Source organism: Urocitellus parryii, unplaced genomic scaffold (genome assembly GCF_045843805.1).
Source record: "Urocitellus parryii isolate mUroPar1 unplaced genomic scaffold, mUroPar1.hap1 Scaffold_167, whole genome shotgun sequence".
NCBI lineage: Eukaryota > Metazoa > Chordata > Mammalia > Rodentia > Sciuridae > Urocitellus > Urocitellus parryii.
Window position 1 is genome coordinate 79,068 of NW_027552174.1, and position 18,285 is coordinate 97,352.

An 18,285-nucleotide genomic window follows, 5' to 3' on the forward strand; every position below is an offset into this window, starting at 1 on the left:
CAAAGGGAATGCCCTGGAATGCAGATGGTCTATGTTTGATTTGCAGCAGAATAGCCTTTCCAGAGCAATGGAGATGGGGCCAAGAAAGCTGCGTTGGGATTTAGACTCCATTCTAGGCCTCTGCCCGGGGCCCTCTGCTAGTCCAGTCTGCTCAATTTAGAATGAAAATAGCACTGCCAATAACCCCCTTGACTATCACTAATTTTATTTTCAGCTCTCTTTCAAATAATGATTTAAAATCCATCCTTAAGCAGCAGTTCAAAAAGCACTTTGAGAATTAATTTTAATGGGAGCATACTGAAAAACTGAAACTTTCCAGTATGACATCCTAAAAAATTGCTGAGTACAGTAATAGTGTATGTTGTGAGCAAATGGAACCATAAATTATTCATAAATTTGGACTTCAAAGTTTGTGTAGAACTACATCTACTTTTCATGAGCTACTGTTATATCTGTATAGATATGTCAAATTATTCATAGCTATCTTTAAAAAAATGTTCCCACTCTTGGATCTGTGAGCATCTGCTGGAATCCATTATAGGCTCTCTCGCTCCTCTCAGGAGAAGGGCTGTGATGTACTGTATCATGGTGGAGGTGCTCCTACACATGAAAAACCTTTCCAGAATTAAAAATCTGCTCCACTAATTTTGAAACAAATTTTCAACAATCCTCTTTGAGAATCCAGCCCTAAGTGTTCTCACATCTATTAAACAGATGGAAGGTAACATTGTAAACATATTTGCTTCATATTGAATAGATAGTTTCTGAATTTAAACTGAATAACATATTAAATGACTGATTTTTCTGCATCACATTAGAGTAAAAGCCACTTTTTAAATTTGTCTTGGGTAGTTATTAACTTTGACAATAGCATGCAGTGAGAAGCTATTAAATATTTCCCTAGTAATATTATGCATAGAGTAGTTTTATATTTTATTATAATCCATTTGACTTTCATTACAATCATTACAAAATGTGTGTTCATTTAATCGATTTCCAAAGGGTGCATCGTCTGCAGCTGTTCCTTGCCATGGTGATTAGCTCTGGTCTGCCCATGTGCATGAGTCAGGCATGCCTTTTCTGGTTTCTCATATTTTAGGTGGGACTGTTCAGGGAAGCGGACTTCTGATGCAACTGTGGCTGCAGTGGCAAAACTGCAGGCAAGGTCTCTGTTCAACTCATTTTGGGGACAGCTTATCACGGCCATGCTGCCTGGTGGGTGCATGTGGACTTTGCCCACAGGGTGGAAGCTGTGTGGCTGCTCCCTGCCAGCAGGACTCTGGAGGGCTGGGCTGCCTGCTGCTCCTCCTGGACCTTATAGACATGTCCATGCAGAGGGAGGGAGATCCTTCCCATCTTGCCAGAAAGGCTATTTTGGTTGTCAGATAAAAAACACCTTGAAGGGAGCTTCAGGGTCTGTGAGGATCCAGTGACCTCCAGTCACGGTGCCAGTGTGGGGCTTCACTCTAGAAGAAAGAGAAAGAGACAGGAAGAATTATCAAGAACAATCTGTGCACCTCAGCACCCAGGTTCTGTGGAGCAGGACTGAAGCTCAGATTGCACGGCCTTCAGTGTTCCCCTCTGTTTATAGCCTTTGGCTTAGAATATTTTCTCTTCATTTTTCTTTCCTTCCTTCCTTCCTCCTTCCTTTATTACTTTCAACACTTTTATAATAAAAAGGAAAACCTTCCTTTAAAGAGAATAATTTGAAAGTTTGTGTTGTAAAGGAATTGGCAACTACAGAAATAAAAGGAAGAGTAGCATTCAGGTGAAACCTGGGTGCATTTCTGGTGACCTTGCAGAGAAAGGTGAGACATGAGACCCCAAGGCAGCTGGTGAGAAGCTGTCTCAGAAAACAAATCATGTGTCATGCAGCAAAAACCACCTTGTGTAAGATGAGGAAAGGTGGCTTGGACAGTTTTCCTAGAAATAGCCACAGCTGCAGCATCCACTGTGGAGTCTAGTGGAGCAAGGCAGCAGCTGCCAGCAGGATAAACAAGTGTGGAGCCACCATGAGTAGCCATGAAGTTCAGGTGGAGGACCAAGTCTGGTTGCCTCACTCCCCTTACTTGCCCAGACTTCTTAAGGCTCCGCTGCAGGCAATTCACACACATGTCCTCCACACATACCTAGAACACTAGTCCAGTGACCAACATGGGGTCATAGTCTTATTTATTTTATTTATTTCCAAGTACAATATTCAGAATGAAACATTTCAGACCTGGAAATATTCCAGTTAGTGGGCATTTTTCTCTCTAGTCTGCGTGTTCCTAACTTGTGGTAGGATGGGCTTTAGGGATGCAAGTGCTTGCTTGAAGGATGTTGGTAGACTGGGAAGAGTAAGTGACTGGCCCATGCATACCATCTATACCAGTGGAGAATATGGTTGAACTTCTAATGGGTGCTGATAATTCAGGACAAAAGACTGCCACATACTGGCACAAAAATGGTCTCTTCTAACTTCATAATATTTTTTTAGCAAGCAGAAGACAGTGCAATGATTAGACCACAGAGGGAATGACGCAGGCCTGAATAATAAGCCAGTGCCCTCTACCCCAAAGGGACCCTGAACAGAGTGAGCAGGCTGGACCCATCTGAAGACCATCCTTGCCCATGCACTCTGCACAGTTTTGGCAGCCCTGCTCAGGTCTTTGTGGTGCTCACCATGTTGTGCTGAAGAGAGGTTTGCAGCCTGGAGTTCAGCTTTGAGTCATAGCTATCTGGTGTCTATCCACCTGAGTGATTGAGTGAGGAAGCTTACCCTTATGAACCTACAAGTGATGGAGAAAATGGTAACTCCACAGGACCAGGGGGTCTAGAGTGAACCTTTTGTATCCATTAGAAGTTCTCTAATATGCTGCAAATTAATGTTTGCTTTTAAAGGATGTGTGTGGTAAGGGGAACACTGTTGCTAAGTGCACGAGCAGAGGGCACTGGTGTTCTTCTGTTCCCTGGAGGTGGAGAGGTCTTTTGACACTTGGTGGGTGAATGTAAGCTCCCTTAGACCTGTGCATGGCACCTTCATTCCAACTTCACCTCAGGGAGTGCACTCAGAGGCTTAACTGTTCTTGTTAGATAAGTTTTGCCCTAAAATGTGAACAGGTACTGTGTGATAGTTGGTGTCCACTCTGAGAGGGAGAGAGGCTTGGGAGCCCAGAGCTGGAGTTTAGGGTTCTGCCCCTGGCAAGCATCAGAACTCTGTATCTGGAAGGCCCACCAGAGGACTTCCAAGGCCACTCTGCACACTCTCTCCCTTGAGCAAGTATGACCCTCCCACAGGTGGTAAAGTGGTGGAAGGTCCTGTGTATGTTCACAATATGACCCCTGAATTTTGTCTTGGACAGGTCAGGAAGGATGGTTGTAAAAGCATTCAAACCCCTGTACAGAAGCACATTCCCCTTGAATGTAGCCAGGAGGAGGCAGGATTCCACAGGAGAGCACAATCTCTCACTTCCCCCCATTTGCTCTTCGCTTTTCATACCATGAGGGAAAAGTCCCAGATGTCCACCAAGTTGCACATGGAAGAAATGCTAAAATGTTAAATGCCCAAATCAAAAAGCCAATGCGCATAAGAACAGAAACTATCCATGAGGAAGAACCACTTTGGCATATATCCATCCTTGATTAACTCTGTGGAATATCCAAACCTACCTATCCACCCACCCTTCCTCTCAGTCCATGTTCCAAACAACCATCACTGGACATCTAGGCTACTTCATGTCATTGCTTCAGTTTGACTTTAACTACAACATACTATGAAAGGCCTCACATTATGAAAAATGAAAAAAAAAAGGAAAAGAAAATTTTAAAGTTCTTAAATGTAGACTGCTAGAAATATGTGTGTGAGCATATTGTACACACATGTGAACACCTGTGTATGAGCATGTGTGTGCAAGTGTGAACATATGTGAGCATGTGTGTGCAAGTATGAATGTGTGAGCATATCTGTATGCAAACATGGTGTGTGAACGTGTGTATGAGCATGTGCATGTGTGAATATATGTGCAGACATATGTATAAACAATTTGTAGAGAAATCCTGAATACTGTAAAGGTATTCTAGAACAGGATTCCAGGACAAATAATATTTTCAAATGGTTCTGTAATGATTTTTATAGAAAATAACAAAGTAAAGATTCAAAAATTAACAGAGACTTTAGAATTGTTCTTTAAATAATGTCACTCCTTGTGTGGACAAAGTTACTGGTTATCCTGTGTGTTTATTTATTTTTTTTTTTGGTTTGTTTTTTCAGATAAAACAATTTTCTCAGGGTATAACAGTGTGCTTATGAATTTATTAGATTTTCAAAAAGTGATAAAATGGTGCATAATACTACCTTGGGGTAAGTAATTGGAAGCCAGCCAAAGCTTGAAGTAGAAAGCCTGAGTGAAATCCTGTCAGACATCAGTCAACCAGTCCCTGTGTATTTGTGCCTCCCTGTGTCACTGGGAGACATTGGTATGAAACGTCAGACATCTGTGCCTAGCATGTCATTAGAGACAGGGACCATGGAGGAGTGTCTCCTGCTGTCTGAGACTGCAGATGTCCTTCCATGCAGTTAGATCCCATGTAAGTGAAAGAGCATGAGTGAGAGATGTTCATGGGAGGGGTGGGAAGGCACACAGCAGTCCACAAACATTCATCATTTTAATGAGTGAATGGCTGATTCTGGATGTAAAAGAGAACACTAAAACAATTCTTTATTAATCTCATCATAAAACTTCAAATACGTTAAACAAAAATGTAAATAAAATAAGTGATAAAATTTAATTAAATAAAACTTTAATTCAGTGATCTATAGCAATGAGATAATCTAGCAGGTTGGTTTTTCAGAAGATGTTTTTCAGGTTTAAAATAATATTATTTTTCTAAATTGATACACCTCGTAAAGTGGATTAATTTTGACTTCCCCAAAACTGACTTATTCACATCTTCTTCAAGTATGAACAAAGTATTTTGATTATCTCCTGCAAGTCACTCAGGACTGTGGCATCTTTGCTGACAATGGCAGTGACAAGGAGTTTCAGAAGGGAGCAGCTAACAGTGCCTCAGGATTAAGGCATTCCCAAGCCTGTGCACTCAGACTTTGGGAACAATGTTTAATTGTGAAATTGACACCTTGAGTAAGCCAGGCTGCGAATCTCAGGCAGCCCACGGCAGGACTCTTGTGGGGCTGTTGGTTATAGTCTGTAGCACAGGCTACCAGTTTCAAGGCTACTGTTAAAGTCAATTGGGAAAAGGGAAAACAAGAACATTGTGCGTGCACACCTGGGAATCAGTCACATGCACTCCGCAGCCCAGGGCACCTGGGAGAGGCTCCCAGGTCTCTGGAATGCATCTCCTCCCTTCACTGAGCATGCCAGCCCTTCCCACTGCCACACCACTGGCATGACCTGTTTCAGCCACTCTCAGTTCTACTCTTGTCCTCCTTTGCACCCTCACTCCTCCTCTGCCCAATCACTAGGTAACACCTTCAATAGTCAGAAGCTGAAAAGCTCAACCCAGCAATGGGCTTCCTTCTCTGTGATATACGACAGGAATTGGTGATATCTGATGCTCCTTTCATGGTCAAGGTGATAAAATATTCTTTGCTTTACATTTTTCTGTCTCAATATCCTATGTATAAATTATAGAATAATGACTTAGCACAGCCAAGCATTGACCCTGTGCCAATCACTGTTCTTCTGCATGGCCTTATTTCACTTCCTCCCAGGAGCTTGGTATTATCCCCACAGTGTATGTAGCTGTGAGTGCCAAGTATGCCCTAGGGCAGGTACTCTTGTGGAGTATTTTTACCAGTTGAGATCATGTGAGATCCATTGTGGTGTGAAAGGCTGCATTTTGCTTTACTCATGATTATTACAGAAAATACACCAGGTTTTCCCTTCAGTGCTGTAATGGTGGAACTAAGAGCCCAAAGCCCAGAGAGGAAGGTGTTGGTGTGGAGAGGAGCATAGGAAGGCCCCCTTGGAACCATCCTAAGGCCCATGTGGTCCCCACTCCTAGGCTTGGACTGGCCCTTTCCTTCCCAGCTTGTTCCTCTAAATTTTATGTTTGTGTGCAGTTTCTCTTGACAAGCATACCTTATGGTGAACTCCAGAGGTGAGGACCTACCACTTCTCCAAACAAAGTTAATTGAACCTGCTTGATAGCTAAATGTTGTTCCTCTTTATCCCATGTGAAGTCAAGCAGAGAAGGTAAGAATCCATTCTGGATCATGACATCCATACCATGACCCACTGAGGTGGGGACAGGAGGAAACCTGAAAACGCCTACATCAGGACTGCAGTCCACCACACTCTGGTGCTCCTGTGCTTGTGCTGGTAATGGCCTGGGGTCACTACTAAGGGTAAACAGGGAATGATTACACCCTCCTGAGAGTAGGACATTCTGGGAAACGATTAGGCATTATAGACCTCCTGTCAGTGCTCCAGCAGTGACCCCAGGTGCCATTGATTCAAATAACCACTGCTGCCTTCATAAACAACAGCATGTCCTCACCTCCTGTCTTGCCTCATGACCCCACAAAAACAATCACACAACAGAAGCTTGTCTCTGTGAGACCATGTTGTGTTAACTCTGAAAAAAGCTGTATGTTTTGTCTGGTCCCAATATCCCTTTTGTTAAACTATGAATAACATTTTGATAAATTTTCCTGAATACAATTAACATGGAAGAAGCCCTTACTAGGTGACTGTGTGTGCTTCAAGGTGTTGTCATGACCACCAGTCTTCCCAAATCTGTCTATTAGAAGGAAACTTGCTATAACTCTTAGCCTGGCTACAGACCCACCTCTTTCCATCTTTACATCCAGCTGTCTAGACAAACTCTTGCTTAATACTGAGATTCTGTCTGAGCATTTCTTTAAAGTATATAATTAATGGTGGCATTAACAAGGCAAGATGCAGGAAAGCTGTGAACCTCTGGTGGGTTTGGCCCATATCCACTGGGTTCTGCAAGACTCTGCCAAGGCCTTCCTGGTACTAGAGACTTGACAGTCAGCAGAACTCCCACTTCAATAAGTGGTTAGAAAAAAAGGAAACACTATTATAAAAACGAATCTTACCATTTTCCCCAAAAACCTTATCAGACTCCACATAACTAGGTTCCTTCAAAACCAGCATCTCAGTCCTCCATCATAAATGGATCCATGGTCAGGGGCCATGACTTTCTCATTTTTCATGGTGCTGGGGACATGTCTGTCTCTCCTGGCTTGATTTTCCTTCCAGGCATGGCTTGGCCTTACAGATACAAACACTATTGAGGTGCCCCGAGCCACAGGCAGTGGGATCCATGAGAATCTGTCTTGAGTGATTTGTATGTAGGAAAAGCCCAGTGCCCAGTAGCTTGGTCCTGGAAGTCTGCCAAGAACCTGCAGATCCTGGTGGGTGTTGTCCTTTATTACAAAATCTGTGCTGTTGGCAATAATACCCCAAGAAACAAACGTCTTTGAAGCAGATATTTAATTTAAAAATTAAGTACCAAATTTCCATTGTTCAAAAAAGTTAAAGATGAACATAATTTGCATAAAATATTTATCATCATTTACCATCTCCCTGGAAGCCACAGTGGTTCCACAGTTATAATGTCACAAAACCTGAAGACAACTGCACAGGTAAAATTCTAACAGCCTTTCTGAAACCCACACATGCTAGGAAGACTACCATGCACAGTGCCCATCATCATGCACAGAGGGCATTCTGAGGACTGCAGCTTTAACATAGGTCTTAGGTTTTAAATCTTGTTTCATTCTGCTTTCGAGATAGGGTTTCACTAAGTTCCTCAGGCTGGCTTCAAATCTGCAGTCCTCCTGACTCAGCTTCCTGAGGGGCCAGGATTTCATGTGTGTGCCACCAAGTGTAACCTTCCATGTATGTCATATGAGCATTCTTCTAAATTAACATATAGCATTTTTACTTCCTTGTGGGTGTCTGTGTGTGTATGTGAAAGTAAAGCAAAAATTGTTGGCTTTGCAGCAAAATAAATAAATAAAAATAAATAAATTATACAATTCCATTTTATATCAGTACCATTATTGTGGTTAACTAGATAAGCAGCTATTATTTTTAATAATGGCTCAAGAGTTTATCCACTTCTTTATTCAAAACTTAATTTTGGGGGTGGTACAATGTGTGGAAATCAGGGTCATTCAACCACTGAGCCATATCCACAGCCCTATTTTGTATTTAATTTAGAGACAGGGTCTCACTGAGTTGCTTCAAGCCTCATAGTTGTTGAGGCTGGGGTCGAACTTGCAATCTTTTATCTCAGCCTTCCGAGCCACTGGGATTACAGGCATGTGCCACTACATTCAGCTCAAAAACTTTCTTAAATCTAATAAGAAGTAAAAATTGTAAGTATATTATGAATTATATGTATTTAGCAAAATTTTAACTTTGATTGCAATTTGTTTGGTGGTGGTGATTACAAAAGGCAAATTTTGATTAAACAGCTTTATGGTACAAGCAGTGTATGTCCTAAATTGTGGAGCTTCTGCAGCATTAATCAATCTGGGATGGGCTGCTCTGCCTGCAGAATTCATGGCTGTGTGGACAAGGTATGAAATTACACTGGGGGAAGTTAAGGTTGAAAACTCTGCTCTGTTGCCCAGAGTAACTGAACCATGCCTCCTGTGAAGAAGTGAGTATTATCTGGGGAACCTCCTTGGCTTGGTGGGTTCTGCCTGGATTCACCTTGTTTCAACAACTGCTGGGTCAAAAAGGTATCTCTTGTGTATCAGCCAAAGCATCCTATAATAAATTTATTATGAAATAATTAATTCCCTTAAATTTGTGAAGTATTTTACATAGTTATTTACAGATATTTAATCCAATATTTAATCAATTTTTTGCCAAAAATGTCAAATTCTGAAGCATTAGTGAACTGTATTATTGCCCAGTTCAGAAGTTACCCCTCCTCCTGTGAAAAGGATAAAGAGACATACCACATAAAGCTAAGCAAACACACACACACACAAAAAAAAAAAAAAAAAAAAAAACAGAAAACTGAGCAATATAATGTCTATTATAGGATGCTTTGGCTGATACACAAGAAAGACCATTATGACCCAGCATTTGTTGAAGCAAGGTGAAGCCAAGCAGAACTCACCAATGTTATAGATTGTTGAGAGCTCAAATGGCATATGATTTAATTTGGATATTAAATGCATTTTGAATATCTGAACTTATAAGTGTATTTAGAGAAAACTTATATTACTATTAGAATTGTTTATATTATGAATACAGATAGAAATTTGAGATCTATAATTTTTGTAATCCAAAGTTTACAAAATTTATGAAAAATCATATTGAAAATTAATTTCAGAGCATTCATTGTATCTTATTATATTTATGATTTTTAGTTGGCTTCTCAATAAAAGGGAAATATAGTACCTGGGGAAACATGAAGGCTGAACTCTGTGTGCAGTTCAGTATGAAAGTGGAAATCAAGACTATCCTTCATATGTAGAGTTGCCCCTGAAGCCACAAGTATCTCAGGGTTCATGGAGAGATTCTTTTCTCATAAAAAGAAAATTCAGTTATGGAAAAGAGTCTATTACAATGCCAGCAATTTTAAAATTATTAATCATAACACTCAACTTTTGAAGATGATTAAAAGAAATTATATTAAATGTTCAAAGTAATAAAAAATTAAAATATATTTTCAGAGTAGTAGGAAGATATTAGGATGAGACAGATATACCTCATGATTACTACTCATGCTCACTTAATGGAAAATAACTCATATAAACAGGTATTTTTACAGGTGGCTTTAGTGTATGCAGATATATGAAGTCTATATCTTTTCAAAATAATTTGTTTTGAAATAGTTTTTTGAGAAGAACAATGTTATAGATTGAAATAGTTTTGAGAAGAACAATGTTATAGATTAATATAAATATATGCATAAAATCAAAACAAATTGCCATTTAAAAAAATAAACAGTTTGGGCTGGGGCTGTAGATAAGTGGCAGAGTGCTTGCCTAGCTTGTGTGAGGCACTGGGTTTGGTCCTTAGCATTAAATAAAAATAAAAATAAGATGAACACCTTGATGATGGAATTCAACTTACTTTTATCATTTTCGTTTACACTGAAATATGCCACACTCAGATGATAAATTTCATTGCCACATCCCTATGAGTGGCCCTGAGTCCACAGTGTCAAGATGAAAAGAGCAGCCTCTGCTCTCCCTGTGGGGTCCTTATGGGATAAGAAACTTCACCCTGAGAACCAGGACTGCCAGTATTTGCTGTAGAGCCATAGTTTCAAAATCCATCAGAGAATGAAGAACAGGAAACTTTATATACCTAAAAATAGAAGTCAACTAGTCCTTAGTAAGGGGAAGGAGGACTGCAGTGCAGAAGCTAGTGCAACTTTAAAAGACTTTCATTGGTCACATGTGGCATCAAAGTTCACAATCCTGAGTAAGGTGGAGCTTCCTGTTTTGTTGTGATGCAGAAAGATGGCAGCCCACAGGCCCAGAAATTTGACATCCCACCTGGGGGTCAGAAAGATTATGCCTGATGCAGACAGATGGCCACCACTGTCGAGCACAGAACAGGGTTCATGGCTGTGCAGTGTTTAGACATAAGGTTCCAGAATGTGAATCCTGAGGCTTCCTCCAAACTTTCTAAAGCTTCTGTTGACCAAAATCCAACCAGTGATACAACAAAAAGAACCCCCTAGTTCCAATGCAGAGCAAGCAGGCAGAGAAGCCAAGAGAGCCAGCCTGGCCAGAGAGGGCACAGGCCACTCTACGTGAGTGATGTGTCTCAGGGACTTCTACCATTTTATACACACCATCTGGTAAGATGCAGAGTAAGAAGTTAAAGGACACATGAAAAGGTAAGAAAATAGCTTCCCTGGTCAATAGAGAAAGTAGTCAACAGAAGACTGAGATATCCATGTTCACCTCTAGACCTTAAAATTATGAGGACACAGTAAAATAGTTCCACAAAACACTTGGAAAGATGGGAGAAACTACCTCTCTGCTAAACGTGCAAAAGAGTAAACTTGAAGAAAGAGAGATACAAACTATAGGTTGAAACATAAGGAAAAGATTAATAGGATCAACCACAGCCAGAACATGATGACACCAGGGTGGATTGTGAGCCTGTGGAAGGCCATCCTGGGTGTCTGCAGGCCCAGAGGAGAGGAAAACAAGGAAGACAGAAGAAATATTTCAAAGGATAATGTCTAATAATATTTGAATACTAATAAAAGAAATCAGTCAACTGATTCGGAAAAAAGCCAGGACATTCAACCAATAAAAATTCAAATGTAAAAACCCGTATGTCTGAGCATATCCTATTCTAATTGCTGAAACCAAAGATAAACTAAAAATGTAAAGAGGAAAATAAAAATAATGTAAAGGACACTGATTTCCCACTTGAAAAGGCATGAAGAGAAGACAGTTACCCAATGAACTCAAACAGGAAAGATAAGAATGAACCCTAGATGCAGCAAAATACCTTTCAGAAGAATTTTCAGATCAAGGAAATGAAAATTTCATCATCTGAAGAACTGCCTAAGCAGTTATACTAACATAAATCTACTAACATAGATCCTCCAGTCCAACAGAAGTCAGACCTGATCTGTCAGGAACAGGGGGCACAAGGTTAGTCAATGCTGAATTCTTCCTTCTGCTTTCTTGGTCTCTTTAAGTCACATGATTCTTCAAAGCAGAACTGTAATTCTTAAATATGGTTTTATTATAAATCAATAAAAGGACACAGCACATTACAAAATTTGTCTAAAAGGAAGTAGTCAAGTACCAAGTCCAGGTAGACAGTGAAAAGTGGAGATGCACATTGTAATTTCTGGAGCAAGGAGTAGAAAAGAATGTCAAGACATTGAGCTTTAAATCAATATAGAAGTTAGAATAGACTACTAAAATTTTCAGTTATCCCCAAGAGAGCAGAAAAAATTGAATAAACACACATATATATGGCACTAATAGCAATCAAGTATCAATATGATAAGCCTAAACCACACTATATCACATTAAATACATGTGGACTTAGTACACCACTGTAAAGACAGAACTGTGCTCTAGGTGAATCTACTGATTCCATATCTGTTCCTGGGATGAGAACACATAGATAATTGATCATGTCAGGGTTGGCTGAAAGCCATAGGATGCACTCTAGCAGAATTCTTGACTAGAAGGTGACATTAATCAAGGTGGTGTAGTCATTGGTCTGATCATAGATACAGCATGAGCCAGGAAAGCTGTCTCTCCAGGGCTCTAGAACTTCCCCACATGGTCATTTAAGGGTATTCACATTCCTCTCCCTCAAGCCTCAGATTCCTACAGGGGACCTCTGCTTCCAGCCCTGAGGAGAAAAGGCAATTCTGAGCTCAGTGAGCACACTCATTTGCACTGATCCGCTTGCCTATCTGCTAATCACCATGGTAGAAATTTTTGTGCAAACCTGCACCTCTGGTTGGTTTGCCTGGCCCCAACAGTCTTCCTTAATGCCACCTGATGGGTGAGAGAGCACCTTGGCCTCCTCAGAGTAGGTCAGGTCAACCCATCTCCCATGGGAAGGTGCAGAGGAAGCTGCTCTCCACAGGTCAGAAGGTCAGAGCAGTAATTTGTCCAGCTCCAGACGTCCTACCTGCTCCCAGGATGTCAAAAGCTGGGTTGCAGAGATAAGCAGCATTGCACTGGTCCTGCATGAGATGTTTCTGTACATTAACAGTGGGGCAGGTGAAGGAGAAGAAGCCAGTGTGTGCCATCAGGAGGACTGCATGATGGTGGTTGATGCAGGCAGCCATCCCTTCCCCGCATGGTCAAGTCCTCTGCCCTTGGTACACCTGGCATCAAGGACTATTGGCTGGAAGCCAGTCCTTAGCCTCTCATATCAGAAGTGCAAGTGGCCAAGAGATATACAGCAGAGGGCATCACCCCCATGACCCTGCAAGGTTGCTTGGAACCCCACAGGTGGTCTCTGGTGCCCAGGGAATAGTGAGCTCCAGAAGCAAAATAGCATGCTTGTTGTAGAGCACCCCTAGAGAGGGAAGGCGCACACTTCATCAATTTCCACACATCTGTCTTTACACAGTTGGGCTCCTTCACAAAGTCACTCTAAGTACCTTAACATAGGTAGAGCAAAATTAAACTTACTTTACCAATTTTGCATTTTCAGCTTTCCCATATTTTGTGTTATTTTCCATCCATAAGTTCATCATTTTGGCAAAGCCCTCTCTTCTCCTGGAGAAGTCAGCCAGTGAGAACCAAGTATGGTTGAGGGGCTGTGGGGGGCAGAAGAGGGAGAAAAGGTGTAATTTACAAGACTTCAGTACTTGTCCATATTATAAATTTGATAATTTCGATATTTTACCAGCTAACATTTGTCTTTCTCTTTAATGGAACAATATATTTTCCCTGAATTGTTTATTTCCAATAAACTACTTTTAGAGTTGAAGTGGGATTTGGGGGTATAATGTAAAAAGAATACCCTTTTAAACCTTGCATATTATCTTGGAAAGCAGCAACACACCCTCAATGTGATTTTGTAAACATTTCCTGGGTGTACACTTTTGCAACATTTTCTTGAAAATGTTAAGTAGGGCCAATTGGTCACAGAAGGAAGGAGCAGAGTAAAATGGAAGACAGCAGAGGTGCTGGAGAAATGTGATTCCTGGGAACAAGAAATGCAGGTAACACAGAAATCAGAAAAAATGCCAGCCAGCACAAGGCACAGATTGGCTTCTCTAGTTTTTGATACAATTCACTTTGCTTCACCTTAAGTAGCTTATACATTTGGGTATAGAAGTTCAGTGTTACGCTTTCCATCATTCTTTCAGGTTTTTATGCAAACATAAGGTACATTTTATTTTCACTGTACTTGGCAAGAAAAACATAAAGAAATCCGCTACAAAGGTCCATCAATACATTAACCTCTGGTGATCCCATGGATTTTGTTTGTTTGATGCTAGAGTTTTCTTATATTTCAGAGGATCTGTTAAGATGCTCAAAACAGTGGGAGGCGCCTGTGAGCCTCATGGCCTCTTTGCTATCTGGGACCTTTGGTCCTGGTCATTGCTCTGGGGCCGGCAGAGCCTAGGAGGAACCTCCGTTCCAGGTGCTGGGCATTGGGTCTATGGCTCCAGTGATGCCTCCTGTGGCGGCTCCGCTGTCCCTGGCTGTCAAGGCCCCAAACCCAGCAGCAGCCACTACCTCCTATGGAGTCTTTTGCAAGGGGCTCTCTTGCACCCTGCTCACCTTCTTTGAGCTGGCCTGGCAGCTACAGATGAATTTCCCATAGTTCTACATGGCAGGCTCGGTGATCCTCAACATCCGTTTGCACGTACACATTTAGAAAAGTGACTAAACCGCCTGCCTTGGGTGGCCAGCATGATCACTGACTCCCAGGCTTCCCAGGGACTTGGTTAACAGGCAAGCAAGGGGCTTGGACATCTTGGAGGGGGCCTGGATGCACTGGACGCCTGCCCTCTGTGCTCCTGCAATCCCTAGACCATGGCAGGACCCCTGCTGGGACGAAAAAGAGGCTATAGCGGATTCTGGGAACTGAGACCTTCGGCTAAAACCGAAGAAAATCAGAAACGTTGTATTGTTAAACTCTGATCGAATTCCAGGATATAATACAAGGGCACAGAATGTTATTAAAAAGGAAGACTGAATTATTCAGGAAAAAAAAATGAGTGTGCAAAAATTCTTGGCCTGAGTGAAAACTAAGAGATCAGTAAACTTAGGCAATACCGGTGTGGATTATTAGCAACATGCTGAAGAAAAAGCCGATAATATTAAGAATATGAAGTGGAAGGCATATTTTTTTTCATCCAACGTGAAGGACAAAGCAAAACTGTTTAGAAAAAACATCCTCCAAACACTAAATATGAAATGCTGCACGATTTTGAACAAATGGTGGAAGGGTGAGAATATGCATTCTGCTTTGACGTCCCTGTGAGCAGCATTGGCATCACGACCATTGCAAAAAGGAAATCCAAACAGCATAAAAGTTGGCTAATCATTGAATAATATTTTACCATCATAATGCAATTTCTGTGTGTGTTTTTTCACCTTTTAAGGAAATACTTAATTACTGTTAGAGAATAGAATGTGAAAGTCATTACTCTTTATGTAAAAATACAAGTGGGAATGTTATAGGAGGGAGGAAAGCATAATTGGAATGGTTATGGTGTTCGAATAAGGGGGAGAGTTAAGAGACACAGTCTGATGTGAAAGGAAAAGAAGATATTTTGTTACTTACAAGGTAGCCATGGTTTGTAAACTAGAAACATAACTATTAAAGGGGGAGGTGAGAACAGCATGAAGTCAACAGGAAATCCTGAAGATGAAGACTATAGGCAGGACTCCTCTAAAAGAAAAACTGATAAGAGTAACTGGTGTACTTGAATGTAGACTTTCAAACAGTCTGGAGATAAATTATTAGTCTGCAGCCTTTTCAAAATCCAGAAAACAAAACTAATAAATACAAGGAAAAATGAATAGTTACAAAAAATATTGCAACTGCATTTTTAAAAAAGCCGTTGTGTATCAGCAAAATGTTTCTTCATTTATTTTGCTCTTTGATAGTATCTTCCAATAAAACTTTGTTATTTTCTCCAAAAATTTTGAATTTCACTGAATTTATTGCTAGTTATTCATTAGAGTTATTTAAAAGAGTCTTTTATAGAATTTTTTTTTGAATATTCATGCCATTTCTATTTGAGAACCATTTAGTTCTCTATATGACAGAACTAAAATGTTGAAATGTTGAAATGTTGAAAATGTTGAAATTTACATCTAACTTTGTACATTTTTACTTTTTTATTTTTTGTTTCTTTTGACACAATTTCCATTGTTGCTTTCTTGATCTTCCTTTTTAGTAATTTGAAGTTATATACTTTATTTCTTTTAGGAATAATACTAGATAGTTTAAAATGCATATTCAAAACTGTGAAACTGAAAGTCATATTACTTTATCTCTCTTTGTATAATACGTAGAATCTTGGAACTTATTTGCTCTTACTTAATTCAGTTCTATTTTTATTAATTGTTATAAATACCTAATTTAGAAATTTATCACTTTATATCACCATAATACATGACATGTGTCCCTGTTATTCTGTGGCCTTGGACTCCCTCCTGTTTTTCCAGACATGCATCTGGCCTTCATTAAGAATGTCCTGAGTCAGTCTCTGTGGTACTGTAATCCCCACAGTTCTGGAGGCTGAGACAGGAGGATTGCAAGTTCAAAGCCAGCCTCAGCAAAATTGAGGCACTAAGCAACTCAGTGAGACCCTGTCTCTAAATAAAATACAAAATAGGGCTGAGGATGTGGTTAAGTGGCCAAGTGCCCTTGAGTTCAACCCTCCTCAAAAAAAGAAAAATATCCTGAGCTTTTGTGGGTAGTAAGCCTTCTTATGTTTATATTTTGTTAAGAGTATCTCTATTTTATCCCCTTTATAGAACAGTAGTTTCATTGGTTAGAAAATTTTAGACAGCTATTTATTTTTTCTCAGTGCTTTAAGGATACCTGATTGGATTCAATGCTGTACCTCTGTTGGTGGGTCCAGAAGCAGATTTCTATTTACTCTTCTACAGTTGTATTGGGCCTCCTGAGTGCCCAGATTTTGCTTTTCAGCAGGTCTGAAATAATTCTATCTATCATTGCTTGGTATAGTCCCACTTCACCCAGAATACTGTTTCCAAATAAGGATTATCTTCCCCACCACTCCATCAATGACACCTTCACTTCTCTATCTTTCTGCTTTTGTGCTATACATTGATTGATTTCTTTAACTCCATATTCCAATTTACTAATTCTCGTTGCATATGGGTCTAATGTACCATTTAATCTATCCACCAGGTTTTTTATTTGAAGTATTGTATGATTTTTTTTAATGTAAATGTTTGCTATTTTGGATGTTGTCATATCCTTGCCACATAATTTGACAATACAATTTGGTATGTTCTAGTCAATTAGCTTTATGTTGTACAGCAGTTTTAAATTTACTTAAATACAGAAAGAAAGCCCAGAGTTAACCTGGACCTGCTTCCCCTACACCTTATACCTTGTAATTGACCCTTATGACAGGGCAGTAAATTTGCCCAGATCATGAACCAATACTGATACACTGCAATTAACTACTATCCATAGTTTTCATAGAGTTCAGTCTTCATGGTGTACACTCTGTGGGTTTTAGCAAACATAATGGCATGTATCATCACCATAGCATCATACAGAATTAATTCTCTCTCCTGAAGTTTCTCTATGCCTGCTGTCCATCCCTCCCCAGCCTCCTTCACTCTGAGAACCACTGATCTTTTCACTGTCCTCAGTATGGTATTTTACAGAGTATGATGTAGTTAGAATCATGCAGTGTGCAGCCTTGCAGGATTGCTTTCTCTCACTGAGTATCTGCCCTTGAGTTTTCTCTCCATGGGGTTCTGAAATTTCTCTGACATCTCATTTATATTCAGTAACAACCTTGAAAGTAGCTCCCTTCGCCAACACCATGGGCTTCCTCTTCCCTTGGATCCTGACAACCAATGAAGTCTAATTTTCAAGGGCTTGACTTCTCTTGACACCTCATGTAAGTAAAACCTTACAGTGTTTGCTTTAAAGAAGCCAGTCACCAATGTAATCAAGGTGTAAACTGTGAAAGTAGTTTGTTCTGTTCTAAGGGCAAATACTGTTCCATCATACTGACATAGCATAGTTTACCTTTTCAATCCTCCATCCAGGGGCACCTGGGTCCTTTCACCTCCTGGCTGTGAAAAATAAACTGCTGTGAACACAGGTGCACAAGTGTATCTTCAAAACCAGTACCTTAGCTGGGTTCTAGGATCAGTGTGCCTGCACTGCATGGTGATCCTACTCTTAATTTCTGGATGAAACTCCATGCTGTGTTCCACTGTGATTGTACATTTGCGCATCCCCATCAACAAGGTCCAGGGCCCAGGCTCCCCTTGTCATCTCCATGCATCACTTCCCACATTGTTGCTTGCTGTCCTCCTAAAACTGGGAGGTTACACTTCTCTGTGGTTTGGTCTGACCCCTGAGGGCCTACTACTCTACCTTTTGATCTCCTCTGTGTCTTCCATGGGAGGACATATATTCAAGTGCTTTGCTCAGTTTTTAAATAGGGTATTTTGAGTTTTATTTATTATTTTGTTTTGTTGTGGCTGATTTAAAGCAGTCCTTCATCCATTCTGCATATTAACTCATTGGCAGCTATACCATTCGAAAGGGCCCTCTCCCTGTGGACTCCCTACTTAGTCTTTTTTTGTGTGTGTGCTAAGGTGCATTT

The 18,285-nt window shown here is 40.5% G+C and overlaps 1 pseudogene; it reads left to right on the forward strand.

Annotated features, from left to right (window-relative positions):
* The first annotated feature begins 14,120 nt into the window (after positions 1 to 14,120).
* LOC113178683 (small integral membrane protein 10-like protein 1) lies at positions 14,121 to 14,327 on the forward strand (annotated as a pseudogene).
* Positions 14,328 to 18,285: the final 3,958 nt, after the last annotated feature.